The 17,637-nt window shown below is 44.8% G+C and overlaps 1 protein-coding gene across 1 annotated transcript in view; it reads left to right on the top strand.

Annotated features, from left to right (window-relative positions):
• The first annotated feature begins 2,099 nt into the window (after window positions 1-2,099).
• Window positions 2,100-17,637, top strand: part of tmem121ab (transmembrane protein 121Ab) — a 28,416-nt gene continuing 12,878 nt past the window's right edge. Inside the window, exon 1 of the mRNA XM_040160477.2 lies at window positions 2,100-2,522. The gene's annotated coding sequence lies outside the window, so the exon portion shown is untranslated. The remainder of the gene's footprint in view (window positions 2,523-17,637) is intronic.

Here is a 17,637-nt window from a genome sequence, read left to right as displayed (position 1 = left end):
AAAAAATCTGGATTAAACTGATCCCATCAGAAGGGTGGATTCAGCGTGGATTTCATGCCCAAAATGTAATGAAAACTTTAAAAATGCATCAAATAATACTATATTTGGATGATGCAGTATCTTACAAAATATCCTATTTATTCATAAGGTTTTAATTTTATTTGTTCATCCGTCAGGCTACAGTGATTAGGTAGGCTTTAACGTATTCAATAAAGGCCTACAGCAAAGTAGAAATAGTTTGATAAAATAATCCCCCAAACAGCCGTCAAAATTGACCAAAAACAATACATTTTATTCGGTCACTAATTGATATATATATATATTCATCACAATCGAAAATATTTTTGTTTTTAGAATATTTATTAGTCATGCATGCAATGATTACAGAATAACCCAAAAAATGCAAAGAATGGCAATCACTGATTTTTGAAATCCAAAACAAATCCAAATCAGAAATAGTGTCAACTATTACGTCCCTTGTTGCACGTCCTGTTTGCTCGTTCTGGCAGAGGAACAACTGACTCTGACCAAACTGCAGCAAACCAAGGCCAGACTTGAGATCTGCCTCCTAAAGGCTACGCTCAGACAAGCTGGTCTCTCCACATCAGATGATGAAGTCTGAAATTATTGTGGAGTATTTGACATTAAGTCTTTTTTTTAATTCAATACATCTATATTTGAAACTTGTTATAAATATCCTCAATGTACAGTGTGTGTGTTGTAGGTCTCAGATGAGCGGACTGCTGGAAGAGGATGGAGTGGGGTTTTTCTTGTTTTTAGTTTTTTTTAAATGTGTGTGTTTTCATTTCAAATAAAAATAAACTTATATTGACCCCACACTGGCTATTCTAATTGTTGCTCTTTACATATCTATAGTTCTACATTGTGATTTCCTATCTTGTTTGAGCACTGGTTATCCAGATTTGGTGATCCTGAACAGTTCTTATCCGGATCAGATTGATCCAATCCGATGTTGCTTTGAAAAACTGGCTCAAAAGTAAACTGGATTACGTGATCACGGATCGCAAAAAAAAAGGATTACTGAATCCGGATCAATTTTATCCGGATTAAACCTTTTGAAAAACCGGGCCCATTGGATGAAGCCTGATAACTTTGATGGTTCCTTGAGTTTTCATCAAGCGCCACTATCAATTTGTCCAAAAAACAGTTATAACCCATCTGTTAAATATTTAGAGAGTGCTCGTACGGGCTAAATAGCTTATGTTGACATACTAATGTTGGGTGAACATGAAAAACATTCCTCATGCTAAACATCAGCTTGTTAAAATGCTCATTGTTTCTTTGTCCAGTGAGTGAAGCCTCACAGAGCTGCCAGTGGTTGCAGACACTCTATCACGCTTCCACTTGCATCTCCTATTTCTGGAATTCTGCTATAGTCCAGCCACTTAAATAATGTGCATAAATATTATGGAATAATGTTCCCATGATACTTTCTTTGAATATCTTATGGTATCATGTACTAAACGTAATACTCTTAGTGTCTTATGCTATGAGTTCATAGTGGCCCAACCTTACTACGGCAACTTGAAGTATGACATCACTTAATCCTCTAATATTGCTGTCTGGACTAACTGTCAGTGACACATTTCTAGATTCAATATGACATAGTTGCTTTTCTTTTGCTAATAAGCCCTATTGTAGACGATAATCTACCACTGAACAATATGTAGAAAGCTGTATCTCTGTTAAAAACAAAAGACAAAGTGACGACCAGGAGGTTCCCAGAACAGATGACTGCCCCTTCCACAAAATTGACCATAAATTAAATTCACTTCGGCAAGTGTATGTGTGTGTGTGTGTGTGTGTGTGTGTGTGTGTGTGTGTGTGTGTGTGTGTGTGTGTGTGTGTGATAGGGGGAATATTCATTTTACAGAATAAATGCAGCTTGCAGTTTTTTTGGCACAGTGGAATGTAATTAATTGTGTTTGCCAGTATAACTAATTCCAAATGATTTCTGTTTAGCTATTTGCAGTCATTTGCTCATGTCTGTCGAGGCTTACAGGATACAGGGGGGGGGTGGGGGAGGTATTCGTTTCACTCCCGTCACTCGAGTATTTCTGAATTGAATAGTGATTGATAGAGCGAGGGAAGGGAGAGAGAGAGAGAGAGAGAGAGAGAGAGAGAGAGAGAGAGAGAGAGAGAGAGAGAGAGAGATGGTTGAGGCTATTCTGTGCAACTAGCTGAAGAAACACTCGGCTCGGCTCAGGAAGCTGCGCTTTTTAAACCCCCCCGTAAACATTTGAATTCCTCATTGTGAGCCACGTTCGCTCTGCGTTGTGTGGGACGCGCGGCTCGCAATGGGATCTTTTTCTCTTCTTCTTCTTTAATGTAACTTAACCGTGGAAGCAGCAGCAGTTTTTTTTTTTTTGGACCGGAATGTTCGACGCCTCTTCGCAGCGGATTTACAAATCCTCCCCGGAGCCCGTGATGGAAATCAGCACCCTGGACAGAGACTGAGCAGCATTTCAGCACCCTGGACAGAGACTGCGCGTCCACTGGAGGTGAGCAAGCGGAGTTTAACAGCAGCTTTTTGTAGGGGTGTCGGGGGGTTGTTGTTGCGGAAACAGCAGGCTATGGGGAGGAAAATCTCTCTCTCCCACAATGTGTTGAGCGTTCGGCGACTTGTCTCGTGCGGCTTTGAGGCGAGACAGCGTGGATGAATAAAGTCTAAAATGCGAGTTTCTAAGAAATAAACCCATTCGGGGTAGTTCCTCGTCCTGTAGGTCTTAAAGGAAACATGTGTCATTAATGCTGCCACTTTGTGACGGTCCTGTTTGGGACTCTCTCTTCCGACCAATCCACGTAGTTTGACGTGCCCACGGAGGCACATTATGTCATTATCGTCATCTTCCGTCGTAGTCCGGGGAGCCCGCTGCCGTTCACTCTTGTGCGTTTTTATTTAAAGCAGCTGTTTATTTCTGAGGAGTCAGCACGTGCCTCCACCCCCCCCCCTTTCATCCACGCACACACACCCACACACACACACACACACACACCGGATCACACCATCCCCAGCGGAGCGGGGACTCGGAGTCACCCATAAAAAAGTCGCTCCTCCCCTTTCTCCTATATATTTATATTGTTAAACGTTTTTTTGTTATAAATCCAGCTTGATTCCCTGAGGGATGGGTAAGACAGTTATTCAAAAAATTGAATAACTGTTTTGAATCCTTATTTCTAGCACAAATTGTTTAGCTCCATTTTATGCATTGCCCAATGTCTGCCAAATGCGATTGATCCATTTCTAATCATTTTAATCCAAGCTGCACACGACTCGTTGCTGGGATTAACCATGTGACCTTTTTGGTTATCGGACGGGCGGTTGATTGTGGCCACCCAGCTCCTTTTTTCATGCTCGCTCCATGCATCGTTATCTGCTGCACCTCTTTTTGTACGTAGAAATTCATTCTCAGGACGTGAAGGCAAGAAAATGCCAGAGTCAGGCCTGCTTTAAATAAGCGGTGACCCCCGTGCTTTTTCCCTGCGGCGCATTAACAGGCTCTGAAAGTCCTTAACACACACTCACACACACACAGGCACACATGCTGACTGCGTAAACTCAAAGAGATGCAAGTCTTGCCTTTTAAAGCCTTGATATCAATGATGGTCATTAGGATTTTGATTAAGTGGAACGTCTGATAGCTCTGTGTTTGATATGTTGGCCAGAGCTGTGAGCGACGGGAATTTAGTTGGAGGAAACAAGCTGTTGCCAAAGGGCTTGACTTCAGTGTCCCCCGAAGAAAGAAAGCACTTTTTAATATGCCAGTTTTCCTTCTGGGTTATTAAGCTCCGGACGCTACAGAGATTGCTGCTCAATATCACGGGGATGCTGAACTAAATGCAAATGAATCCTTCTTTTTACTACCCAATAAACAGACCGTGGGTTTGAATTTGAAAAAGTGACCCGACAGAGGGCAGGCCACCCGTCGGCTCCCCCTGTGTTACAAATGTAATTCTCAGGCTAAGACACTGCTTTCAGAGCATTTATCCAGAGTCACTTCTCATATCATCAAAGAAAAGGCACTTTAAGACTAATTTGCCACCCAGGGGGTTGTCTGTTAACTCGTGCACTGTAAAAAGTGTGCAAGGCGCAAAATAAAATTCTCATTGGCATCCAGGATACAGCAGGGTTGTGTTCAGCTTTAGATTTTTACATTTCACAGATTAAAGAGTTGCTTGTCACAAGGGTGCACTTTATATGTTCATGGCACAGTGTTTGATGTTCTTCCATTTATGGGTCTCTTAAAATTCAGGCCCCCTGCTAGAAACGCAATTAAATTCAATATTGCTATAAATACATGATGGCCGGCCTGAAAGCCGGCGAGCGGGCAGAGGCAGTGAACGCCTACTCACCCTGCTCACTCCAAAACCCCCTTCCCAATCATCCCGCGACTCCGAAAACCCCTCCCCCTCATCCCACTGCATGTGGTTAATTGTGGTCAGTTTAACCAGAGACAATATGGGAGGCAACGGCTGTCATAGAAAATATTGGGCCGCAATGAGCCGCGCTAATGAAAAAAAACTGCGTGTCTGGAATAGTCGATGTGATCTTTCCCTCCCTGTGTGTGTTTCTATAGCTCCCTTTGGCACATACGTAAGTGAGAGAAATGAAAGTGCTCTGTCTTTGCTGTGCTAGGCTCTACTCTGGGCACGATTGTGCCACGCTACAGCGTGCGGTGCCGTGCCGTGCCGTGCTGTGCTGTGCTGTGATTAGCAGAAACACAGCTGCTGTTGTAAGCGACGCAGTGAGCACTCAACTCAGCTAATCTTGAGTCGGTTCTCGGCCTCTGGTTTTCCCCTTTCAGAATCACTGTGCTTTGGAGGGCTATAATCTCACTGACATAATGGCGTCCACCCCAATCAATGGTCAAATGGCAGGGTAAATCAATAGCTGTCATACTGTACAATCGCGTGGCCTGGGTGTGGCAGAGGGGGAAGGAGAAGCCTGCAGTAATTATATGTTTAACTCTGGAAACTCTTTGAAAATATACTCCTTGATTATGGATCAAAAATACCAACCTTGTTAACGAGCCATGTATTATGGATTACCGCATGATCTATGCTAATGTAAGGCCAGCAGTCGGAGAGGGAAAAGAAAAACTGGCACCACTTCACTTTGCTTGCCTCTCTCTCTAATTACTACACATGCAAATACACGCAAAACCAGTGTGTATGCTCCCAGAAGCTCAAGAGTAAATACAAACTTGAGATATAAAACTTTACATACTTGACATATTGAAGCAGGTACATAACTCTGATTGATTGAGACCATTTTCGATAAAAATAGCATAAAACATTTCATATATCACAAGACTTAAACATTTATACAGTGTTGTGTTAGAGATAAGATTTACACTTTTTCACATTTAAAAAAAACATTTAAATCCTGAAGCTGTTTGAAATTTCCGCACCATCCTAAAATAATTGTACGCACAGGAAAAGTGTAATGGCTTTGGCGAGGATACAGTTGGGAAAGGTGACTAGTCATGGGTCACAGCTCGAGCTCAGTTACTGCTGTTATTTCAACATAGAAGGAAATTGCTCGTAGTGCAAGATAAGACGCCTATCTTTCTGTCGGCACCAGACTCAATACCAACCAACGTATGATTAGATCCGGCTTTAAAAAAAAAATCACTACCACCTTAAACGGCAGTTTCTCCGTCCGAGTGCAATTCGCTATAAAAGACGACTTACAATGGCTACACTGAACGTTTAGAAATCGTTTAGAGTGTTTTTAGAGGAGAAAACTAATTTGTTAATGTGTATTTCGACTAATCGCTGCTTGTGTCGAGTTAGACGAGTAGGTGTTACATGTAACATTCTGCACCATCTGGCAGGTAGATTTTTTCCTGAGTACTGATTTGGCTGTGGGCCTTTTCCTGGCCACTATATCCGCTTATTTGTTCATTCGGAGGATTGTTGGAGTAGTCTTGCTCTCTACTTATACATACATGATTGGCATATCACTACCATGTGTCAGTCATCACAACTGGTGCTGTTCCACACAGATACACACATCTTTCCCAAGTGCACATACAGTACGTAGTTACATTCACATACCTACGCATTGGCAACAACGCTTTGAACAGAGCGTGGCTGTGTGGGTATATGGTGCTGAAATATTGGAACGATTGCAGCCCTGCAGACGTGCAGTTATCAGGGCCACAGAAATTATGGGAAATCAATCAGCTCGAGTGGAGTGGCCTGGCATGTGGTGAAGAGAGTCTTGTCTTTTCCACATGCATGCCTGTATGTCTGCAGCTCGCTGTTCTAACCACTCAACCAAACATATTTTAATTTGCTTTGTGCACGTAGGTATGTATGCATCCATCCATGAATGCATGCATGGATGGATGGAGGCACATAGCTATTCCCACTTTTTACAATTTCTGCACACTGCAGAACATTTTATGGACCGTCCTCATTGGAACAAAATATTGCATAGGACGATCCTGAACCATTGACCTGACCGCCGTGTCCTCTCTGTGGGCTACTGCACAGTATGAGCTTAACCACATCTTAAATTTAGAAGTTGAAGATCATAAAACATTAAAAATAATTGCTTTTATAAAGGTCATATTTAGGGTGTATCTCTACCTATATATCTTTGTGTTTCCTCGGCATAGTGTGAAGTGGGCAATGCAGCGGGGAAGCAAACATGTGTTTCATCTCTATGTTGATCTCATATCTTATTCATGCATTTTATTGTTCTGCTGCCTACAGATGCTATATATGACTAGTGCTTTGGCCAGCACTAGTCACATTCAAAATTGAACAGGCCAAGGTTATAGCTACGGTAGCCCGAGGCTCTAGAGGAGTTAAGTGTCCATAAAACATTTGATTTCAATATTATCCCACAGAGACGGTTTCCTTTATAATGATTTTAAGTACAAATGTCAACCAATTTACATGCAAATTTCTCAATGGTTTCTTCTTGACAGGAGGCAGGGACAGTAGAGTGGGTCTTACAGAAGCACAGGAAACAAGCTTACAACAAGTATAACATTTCCATATTAAATAACAGCATGTTTTGGGCTGTGATATCACAGTGGGCCTCCATTCATGCGGAGGGTGAGACATTTGTCATCTTGTTTCTGGTCATTTCAAATACTGTTGCAGAGGAAATAATCTGTTTTGCTCCGTTTTGCATGTATTCATTTTTCTATTCCATCCTCTGGGATCATTCGTTCAAGTTTGTGTACCAGATGGTAAGTGTGTGTTTGCCTTGTCTCTGCAAAATTGTGTTTCTTTCTGTTTGTGTGATTCAACATTAGAATATTTGTGTGTGTGTGTGTGTGTGTGTGTGTGTGTGTGTGTGTGTGTGTGTGTGTGTGTGTGTGTGTGTGTGTGTGTGTGTGTGTGTGTGTGTGTGTGTGTGTGTGTGTGTGTGTGTGTGTGTGTGTGTGTGTGTGTGTCTAGTTCTTTGGGGGGGGGTTAACAGTTGGTGTTTGGAGGTGAGCTAGAACCAACTTACCAGGGACGATGAGGTGTCAACTAGGTACTTAACAGTCCCAGATTTGGGCTCTGGAGGTCTTTGATCAACTTGTGCAGGCCACAGATGGGGGGCTATAAGTAAGAGGAAAACAAGGAACAAGTGAGTGAAGAAACCTAACGAATGCAAATGCTTCCGTTCGGGGCTCGAGGGATCACTGAACTGGTAAATGGGAAAGAAAACAAGCGCAGTGACAATCCGATAAGGGGACAATTAATCAATTCATCTGGAAAAAGCACAAAACTAAAAGAAGCAAAACCTCAGGACCATTTTTAAGGCAGCCGCTGCACTCACACAGCATTCAGCTCTCACTGCATGCTGCCGATATCCAAATTTCAAGCAGCGCCTTGAACTAGAGCTGTCAGAGCTCCACTCACTCTTTGCTGCCGTGCCTGCCGCCACACTGCTATGCTATCACTTGCTGCCATTGTTGCTGCCACTTTTTCCTCTTAATGTTACATAAAGCCCATCATAAAGAGTGAGGGACCACCTGTCGGGTGTAAGACTACCTTCACCTCAATATAGAAACTACCCTACTGCGCTCAGCTTGGCCGGGAGTGACGGGTTTCGAGGAAAAGCTGCACATATTCTACAATGATGGATGATCTATTCCACATGACTTGTGTGAAATGAAACTGAAATGAAATTGGACAGCGATGATAAGCAGTAGACGTTTGCAGTTGTAAGATGTCAACCCCGATTGAACATTCATGGGAGATTTTTGGAAGGACCAGTAAGATGATAAAACTCATAGTTCAGATCGTATCACGAGTCAGGGAGCAAGGATTTTGTGGCAAGAGATAAAAGGCAGCAAATGTAACTTTCAGAGATCCCTGATCCACTGCGGATACTAACTGTCGATCATTGATGATCCTTACTGTCAGATTGAGATCCCTTTGTTGTTGTTTGAAGATGGTGTACGAGGCTCCATCCGCCCCAAAATCCCTGTCATCGGCTTTGAAGTCAGAGTAAACCATAAAAAATACTTTAATGTAGTCATCTCTAGTGATTCTTTCGACATAAAAACAAAATTCAATTCCTTAAGAAACTAAAGATTGTATTTTTATAGACCTTTTCATTTTTTATTACGTGCTGCTTAGAGGTGTTTAAACAGGTCACAATTCATCTATAATGTCTATTTATGATGCCGTCCAAGCCAATGTATTTATTTTAGTTTCTTATAAATGTTACATTTTAAGAGATCACATGCGAACGCATCAGGATAACAGTATAATCTATCTCTGCCAAATACTACTAAAGAGCGTCAAAGATGCTCTGGAAGCTTATGGTCGACCAACAGTTTACTATGAACCTTCGGGTCAAGTTTTCATTCAATTCTTTCACGCATAGTTTCAAAACTTTCGGGCATCACAAGTCTCAACACCGGGATGTAAATTATTATATCACATTGCAAAAGCCAGGGGACATCATAATTCTCCGTACGTGTCGTGACACGATCCACATTTTCTTTTTTCCTGTTTGAAGTGACAGCTGGTCTCAGATGAGGGTCACAGAGTGACAAGGGGCTCGGCCCTCTGATGCCACGTCTGCACGCTGCCACGCTAGTAAGGAAACAAAGGCTAAGTGTCTAGATGTCCCTTATCTCTGCAGATGAGTGCGTGAGAGTGTGTGTGTGTGTGTGTGTGTGTGTGTGTGGGAGGGGGGGGTTGTGTGTTTGTGTGCGTGCACTGCCGTGTCACTGCACAGATGTCCCCATCTTTATGCTGCTTAAACTGATTACGGTAATAATAATAAGAACACATATGTGCCAACATGTGGCAAATTTCACCCAACTGGAGGATATACAAATATTCTCATAATGGACAAAACATGCTGACAGCGTCCCGCTGTACTGTTTACCCATTTACTAATGAACAGAAAAACAACGAGAGGAGTGGAGGTTAAATGCACTGTCCAGGCTTAATGCATGCAGTAGATAACAGGGGACATTGGACTGTCCTCTAAGCATACTTATTAGAACAAGTTGAAACTTTTTTTGTATGCAAAACATTGCGGAACAACCTTTTGTTTGAGCTGGTTGCGCAATGCAGGTGTGGTTGTGTGTAATTACACTAAGCGTGTTGGCATGTAATTCAGTCAGGCCCACACTCAGCAACCAAGCCAGTCTATAAGCTCCCGGTGGGGTTTTCTAAAACTGATGTCTTCATAATGTAATTATCACAAAAAGACACAGCACAGAAAAGCACAGGAAACAACAGACCCGGATCCAACGGGCCATTCCGTACTCTCCTCCAGCTCCCTTTATTCCCCCGCTCGTTTGTCACTCGTGGACCTTTGCCGGCCTTCCAGAAATTCACATTCTGTGAGGGGCAGCGGGGCGGCCACCCTAGCAGGGAATTAACCCTGCTATATGGGGCCACATGACCCCCCCCCATGCAGGACAATATCGCCTGCGTGTAGATACGGCAGTTCCTATTGTGTGTGACGGATGAAGGGAGGGAGGGGGCTCCAGAGATACAGGGCTCCTCTCTCTCCTCACCTCCCTCCGTTCTTTCTTTCTCAGCAGCACTTAAACAGCAGCACCTACAGGCAGAAGATAATGCAAGGGCACACGGCCCCCCTCTCCCCCAGGGAGTGGGGCGTATGGGTTTGAATACAAAAGGCTGGTCCTCCTTATCTTTGCCTTCTCCTCTTTGTGCCCGTGTGTATGTTGATATAAATACCAGCCTGCGTACGTCTGCATGTGCACGCTGAGAAGAACGTACCGAAGAATTGCTTGTGTCTTTTTCTGGTTTTCAGCCATGAGCAGTTTTTTTTTTTTTTTTTTTTCACCCCCTGGCCTGTCTCTCTCGGCACGGCACTAATAGGCATTCTGCGAGCCACTCTGCTCTGCAATTAGCCGGGAAAAAAAGCATGGGAAAAACATTGATAAACAATGATGAAGCAATTCACGCCTTACCCATAGCAAAGCCCTCAATCGAAGTCAAACGCAATTATCATCCCGACGATGCATCTCGGCAGGTGGACGCCCGCTCTGCCAAACGGACACTGCCGTGCTCTTGAAATGCATCGCGGGAGTGTGTCCGTTTCTTCAAAGACGTGTTAAAACCCAATTTAGGCCATTTATGTGGGTGGTGTTGTTGCTGGAAGCGGAGCTGAAGCAGCGGTGGGGGCTCCATCCTTGTGCACGCGGTGTCTGGCAGTGTGGGCCGCCGCCCGGAGACGGGGAGCGTGGACACCACCCAGGCTGGAAAAGCTCCATCGTCCAGCGAGCGCACGCTCGTCCTAAATTGGCAGCACAGCAAAAGTGATGGTTCAGGGAATAAAGATGAATGAAAAAACATCCACTGTTCTCCCTTTGTTTTCTCATTGGCTTTTGTCTCCCTCCCTCCTCCCCCCGTCTCCCATTGCTGCGATTTTTCCTCATTTCAAGCTATTTCTTTCTGGAAAATGTTTACACTTAATGAGACCCGGCCAGGCTACTCCCTGCAGCCTGATGGCTTTGAACGTTACTCTCAGCCTCAACAGATCAATATCAACCCCGCTCGCTGTCTGTCTCCTCGCGGCAGCGTAAACTTTCTAGTAATGAACGAAACTTCAAAAGCTCTCTGGAGTTTTCCCATGAAAACAGCAGCATCTGGGTCCTCTCCAGTTGGTCTTTCCTCTGAATCGCTATCGGGGCGAGTTACGTCTCTCATACAACTCTTAATCTCTCACCAATGATTGAACTGTAACAAAAATAAAAAAATGCCCACAATTCCCAACACAGGAGTCACTTACAGTGATGCAAGTCGACAGAAATCCAAAGTGTAGAACGGATATGGGGCGAGGGGGGGCCGAGTTGCATCACAGCACAAGACAGACAGCGCGTGGTATTGGTTGAACAAGCGCTGTCCTCCGGCACCGTTTGCATCACAGCCGGTCAACAGGAGCGGAGGAGGTGAATCGGAGGTTGACTGCTGTCCTGCTTCACTGGACTCGCTGAGTTGTTCAAGGTCTCCGTCGATAACCGTGATGATTTCTGCCCTGTTGGCAGCGCTGGGGAACCTGCGAGTCTGTGAACTGAAACGAGGAGGACAGAGTATGGAGCGAATACTTCCAGGTAGTATGTGTCCTGTATGCACGCTGATAAAAACACAGAAGTGAAAAGGTAACACAGTGCAGTTAGAAGATCAAATGTATCAAAAGGTAATAGCATTAAGAAACACCCTAAATTAAATAAACTAGAAACCTCAGTTTAACTAAATGTATGAACTAAGTAGCGTTTCAGTGGTTGAGTTTAGTGATTCAGCATTGCTGCACAGTAAAGAAAGAGATATGGCCGAGACGGATGCAGCTCGGCCGGTAGACTGACCATGTTGCTGGATCGGAATTCAGATAATCACGATTTTAAGTTAACTTAACTCAGTTGGCCGAAACAAGCTGCTCGGATCAAACTGTCAGTGTCGAGCAAATATGAATCAAGGCCCAGCCGCCATTTTGAAAACTGTCAGGCAAAAGCCAGGCACCGCTCATTGTTTTGTTTTTTTGTACTTGATAAAATTACACTCATTGTATATTATCTGCAAAGGTTTGGTGCTTGAACTTTAAACTGAATACAATACATGAAATCAATTAAAATTCTGTTATTATATCGAGTCCTCTGTGTCTCTATTAGAGAGTATTTTGCACAGGATTCCAGGGAACTAACAAACAACTCACGGCTCATGCCAGACAACAGCCCTGCGTTCTGTTCCTCTCCCGCCTAACAAACCCGTCCCCACAGCTGTTTAAGCCTGTGTGTTCTCAGAAAACTCCATCTCTTTCTAATTAAGACATTTCGCCGCGTTCTCCTCGAGGATTTCGCCGGAAAGGTCAAGCGGGCAATTCTACAACTTAGGAAAAGGTCTGGTTCGCCACAACAATCCGTGTATTTCGAAGTGAGAGAAATGTCAGCGGACGACGACGTTCGGGGGTTCTGGGAGGTGCGAGAGGCTGACCTGTTCCTCGCTCCACCCGCTCCAACTCCCATCTGCGCTTGCTGGCGTAATCACCTCATGTTTCATCGGAGCTTTCCGATGGGACAAATGATCGCTGTAAAACACAAGGAAACAAATTACCCACCAGTGTCAGGAGTTTAATGGTTCCAATTAGTCAACACTTTGGGGAATGTGCATTATTAAGAAAGATATAGTGTCACTTCCGATCTGTAAATTGTGCTTTGTTTGCAGCAGTCAGAGAAAATGTGTTCAACAGTTTCTCCTGCAGGCCTGACTTGACTGTAACCAGCGTTGATTAAGTGCGCTGTACATGATTTGAGAGCAAGGCACCCAGTCGAATTGATATCGCCACCCTAAACCCACACACTTATCTTCACACGTCACATAACGAAGGCTTATCTGGTTTTCACGTCAAAACAAGGATGGCTGCTGAATATCCAGACAAATCTATATTTTAGGCAAACATATTTTCCCTGTGTGTAAATTAGTTCTTTCTTCAGAAGTGTTGCCCATTATAACTGGCAGAAATGATGCCAGCTGGATCAAGTATCTCAAACCTTTTAATATTTTTGGTTTCCTCAAACCTGTGATTTGAATGCACATCTGCCAGCAGCTCCCGACTGATTTGTTGCCAGATTGCATCCTTTGTTCGGCACAACGTTCTGACTCGCAGTTAGTAGGTTTTTGGCCGGCCAGAACTTACTTCTTCTTCTTAACTATCTTAGATAAAAAATAGTTTCTGGTGACCTTTAAGAACATTGAGTGCTCAACTGCAACGGTACCAACGATTTGCATTTAACCCAGAGTCTAGAGATGTGCCAGCAGCTCTGTGAGGCTGGGATGCTCATTGGAAGGGCAATCAGGTGCACAGACCCTCGATGAAAATATGAGGACTCCCCGCAGTTAATAGAAAACATGAACTGCATCCCAGTCCATAAAAAAATGTGTCAACATATTTTTCCGCTGAACCACAAATGCTGACCTTGTAAGTGCACAAGAAGAAGAGTATGGGGACCACCACAGATTGGAAGATCCATCCTCTGGTGACAACGAATGGCTGAAACATGATTTATCCAACCCGTCCTTCAGCTCCCAAGATATTGGGATGAATGTAAATGCTGCCATGTGGTTGAATTAAATGAAAACACAGTTGATCACCAAAGTCAGTGGGATTTATGATCTAACGTGAATGTCTGCAGAAAAATGTCTTCAACATCAACCACATAAGTTGCTAACAATAAATGCAGTATGAATACAAATGACAGCGGAGGCAAATCGTTTTTAAGCCTATTGGTCCCGCATCTCGGCCGATTGTATTTGCAGCCAGATGGAAGCCACTTGAACTCCACAGACATGGTGTGACTAGGACCAGCCGGGATTAACTGGGCCTTCTTTGAAGTCCTCTCCAAACAACCGGCATTGACATTCCTGGAGCCACGAGCTGCTAGGAAGGGTGCCGCGAAACCAGACATCTTGTGGTCAATGCCGAAGGCTCGATATCCAATACGACACCATTGTAGAACGATGGACTTCGATAGAGTTCTGGGAATAGCTGGAATACAGGTTCTTAAGACTAAGCCCCACACACCCGGTGTACCAATAATCAGTACCCACTTCCACAAGGTTCCCCGCCCTCTCTCTGTCTCACTTGGGCTTATTGAGCTGTACACTGCCGACAAGAAAGGTCAGATGAGGGCTCCTCTCCCCCCCTCCCCTCCTCTCTCCTCCCCCGCCTCCCCCAGGACGGCAACTTCAACTCGTATCCACGAAAAGAAAAGGCTTGCCAACTTTCAGTGTCAAGTTTGACTCTTGTGCACCATCGACCTACTCCCCCCCCCCGCTCTCCCCCCTCCCCCGTCCCCCGTCCCAAAGCACCACCTCTGCCTCGTCAACTAAAATGCCTCGAGGGGATTCACTAAGGGCAGAGGAGACCGACGGTGAGAGAGTGTGTGCACATATGATAAGGTGAATGTGGGTGCATGGGTGAAAGAGACCGACTTTGTGTAAGCACCTGTGTTTTTTTGCCTCGGCGTGTTGGCATGCGAGCGAGAGACATGGTATGTCGGGTTCAAGTGAAACCGTGGAGAGATTCAAAAGCATGCCGCCGCCGCCGAAGAAGAAGAAGAAGAAGAAGGTGTGCAGCTGTGTGTGAACGATAGAACGCTTGTGTCACTCATCGTCTTTCTGCTCACGGCCGCTGTTAATTATTCACCGGGGTTGTGCTGCAGAGATGAACTGAGGGGCTCTGGGATGAAGGCACTGGAGGAGGAAGATGAAATTATAAAATCCTAATGACGGAACACTGGCTGAATGGTAATTTCTTAAATTGATTTTGAAAGGGTGCCGAGACAGAAGCTTCTCGGAGAGACATTGAGATGGTGATAGGGAGAGGATTCCTCTTTCACTCTCGCTATCTGGACATGTTCTAGGCCTTTTAACCTCTGGACTAATCTTCTTTCTTATCACACACTTAAGCTGCATTGCCACACATCTGTCCTTTTTGTTTCTATCTCTTCTACTTAACCTTAACCTAACTTAAGTCCTTAAGTCTGCACATGTTTCTGTTCACACACCTCTGCAATGTGTCTATCCCATTAGCAGTCATCTCATTTTTTGTGAATCATAAGTTGACAGGTGATACGACTTTGATTCTCTATCATAATTGAGGTGAACAGTAATGAGGTTTTTAAAAGCTGAGAATTTAATCAGTCGAACTGACTGAAGAAATTCGGCTTGTGCACAGTTTAGTTTTGAGGAATGGAAGATGACATTCCATCAATCCCGTATAACATCAAGTGGGTGCAAACAGGCACATTGAAGGTACACACACTACTGAGCTGAGCTGTTTAAAGTTGGAACAGCCACCATTTTGCTTTTTTCACTCTTATTTTTGGTGTGATATTGAAGCCTTCAATGGGTTGATGACTTTGGTTTTCGTTGACCGTTTTTCAACATTTAGATAAATTACACAAATAAAATATCAATAACAATGTTCAACTTGATCTTATGTAGGTTTATGGCGAAATCACATATTTTAAGTATAATACTGTGCTTCTTTTAAATGAATCAAGTAATTTATCGGCTGTGGCTCAGTGGATAGAGCAGAGGGTCCGGCCTCCTCCTGTCTGCACGTGGAAGTGTCCTTAGCAAAGATATATCCTCAAATTGCTTCCTGTCAGGTCTGTGGGAGTGTGTGTGAATGCATATTAAGATTAACGCCTGATCGGCGAGTTGGCACCTTGTGATGCAGGGGGAAGATACTGTACATCTGGCATCACAAACTAGTGATGAATAGCTGCTTTGTTGTAAATAATTACATTTATGAAGTGCGGGGTTAGATGGTTCCCTTGCCTCCGGACTTTATGCTTGGCGAAGACAACAGCGTCCATTGAGAAAAGCACTTAACCTCCAACTGCTCCGGTGGACTCGCTAAGTGGATCTTTAAGGTGGGATCATGTTCTCCGATACCCCACTTCCACACAACCTGTACAAACACAGTGCATTCAAACATCGGCGCACAAGCACATAAACCCCTATGATCCTCCCCCCTCCCCAGTCTCCTCCCTGCCCGTCTCAGTTGTCCCGTCCTCTGTGACCACCGATCCGTCCCCGGCCGGTCCTTTTCATCCCCGTTATCAACACAGCGGGGCGCAGAGGAGAGCGAAAGGCACAGTGATTGACAGAGATAAGGCCTCTAATTAGAAGCAGTGATTGGGGGCTCTGGAGGGGGCTTAGCTTCCCGGGAAGGCAGAGAAGAGAGAGAGGAGACAGAGACGTATCCAGGGCGCCAAACCCCTCCGCAATTAGACACACATCTGCTATCGGCAGATCAGCTCAGTGTCCCTGGAACGGGGAGACGTTTCGACAGCACGTTGCCTGTCAATGTCATTCATTGTGCCTTCCCCTTCCCTTGTACAACCCGCTGCCACCCCACCCGATGGATCAGGGAGATACCGAAACAAACACACATACAGTGCGAGTGAGCATGACGAATGTTGAGTTTTGGGGGGAAAGCATGTAGGAGAGAGAGAGAGAGAGAGAGAGAGAGAGAAATACACAGTCATGGAAATACTGCACATATGTGTTCGGCCATGGCCGAATGCACATGCAGTTAAAGGGATGAATGCACGTGAAGACAACAATAAACACGCCCTATTGTGCTGCGAGACCTTGAACACATCGTTAGCAAGCCTGAATCAGCACTCCTCCTTCAGGCTTTGACTACTGTGTGAAAGTACAATCAGTGCTGCTGAGATTTTACAGCCTGGGCAAAATGTCACATCCCCTCAGCACCAGTACAAGTTTTATGACTCTAATCCGTGTGGCAGACACAGGCACAGCACCAACTAGCATGTTGAGAATGGAATAATAGTAGGCACAAGACAGGGGCATACATCACTGGAGCTCTTTGCAGCCAGAGTGCGTTGTCAGATTGGGCGTATTTATGAGCAGATATGTCTACAGCCTAATACCAAATATGAGTGAGTCGTCATTTGAATAATCGACACAGAGGGATTGGAAAGCAAAGGGATATCTAACATGATGAATAGGCCAGGGCCGAGCATCGCGTGCTATCTGCTAAGGCCTTAAATCTCCCTGCCGGAGGTAGCGGGTTGAGAAAGGGCTTTTTGGTAATGTTTTTTAGACCTAGAATTTAGCCTGAAAGTCCAGTCGTAAGACACGGGGGGGGGGGGGAGGGGCAGTTACACACGGCCTCCAACTAAAGAGATTTATCAACAGAGACGTCCGCTGAAAAGGCACATTAGCCCAGGACCAGGCTAAATGCATGTCTGTGAAACTGGCCACGAGTGTTTTCTCTCCAGGGAGCCAGGTCTTCATCCCAGTGCCACAATAGTCTCCGTCACGAGATGGACCGCCTCATCAACGGAGGAATTTGGTTTTAACTTGCTGGACGTTCCAGTTCCAAGCATTCGCTCCTCCTCTCTTGCTTTGTACGCATGCTGAGCCGTTAATAAGCGACCTTGAGGGAGGAGAGCACCGCGAACGCTCCCCATAATAGGGAGCAAAGGGGGTGTAGATAGCATCGAGTGAGAAGGTGAGGAGGGCAGAGTCGTATCCCCTTAGCACAGGTCAAACTGAGTCTGTGACAGAGGGGACAAATTAGGACAACAAAGACATGGAAGCTGAGAGGGAGACAGGGGCAGAGATGGAAGGGGGCCGGGG

The sequence above is a fragment of the Gasterosteus aculeatus genome, chromosome 18, assembly GCF_964276395.1.
Source record: "Gasterosteus aculeatus chromosome 18, fGasAcu3.hap1.1, whole genome shotgun sequence".
Lineage (NCBI taxonomy): Eukaryota > Metazoa > Chordata > Actinopteri > Perciformes > Gasterosteidae > Gasterosteus > Gasterosteus aculeatus.
This window is presented reverse-complemented; position numbering and strand designations above follow the sequence as displayed.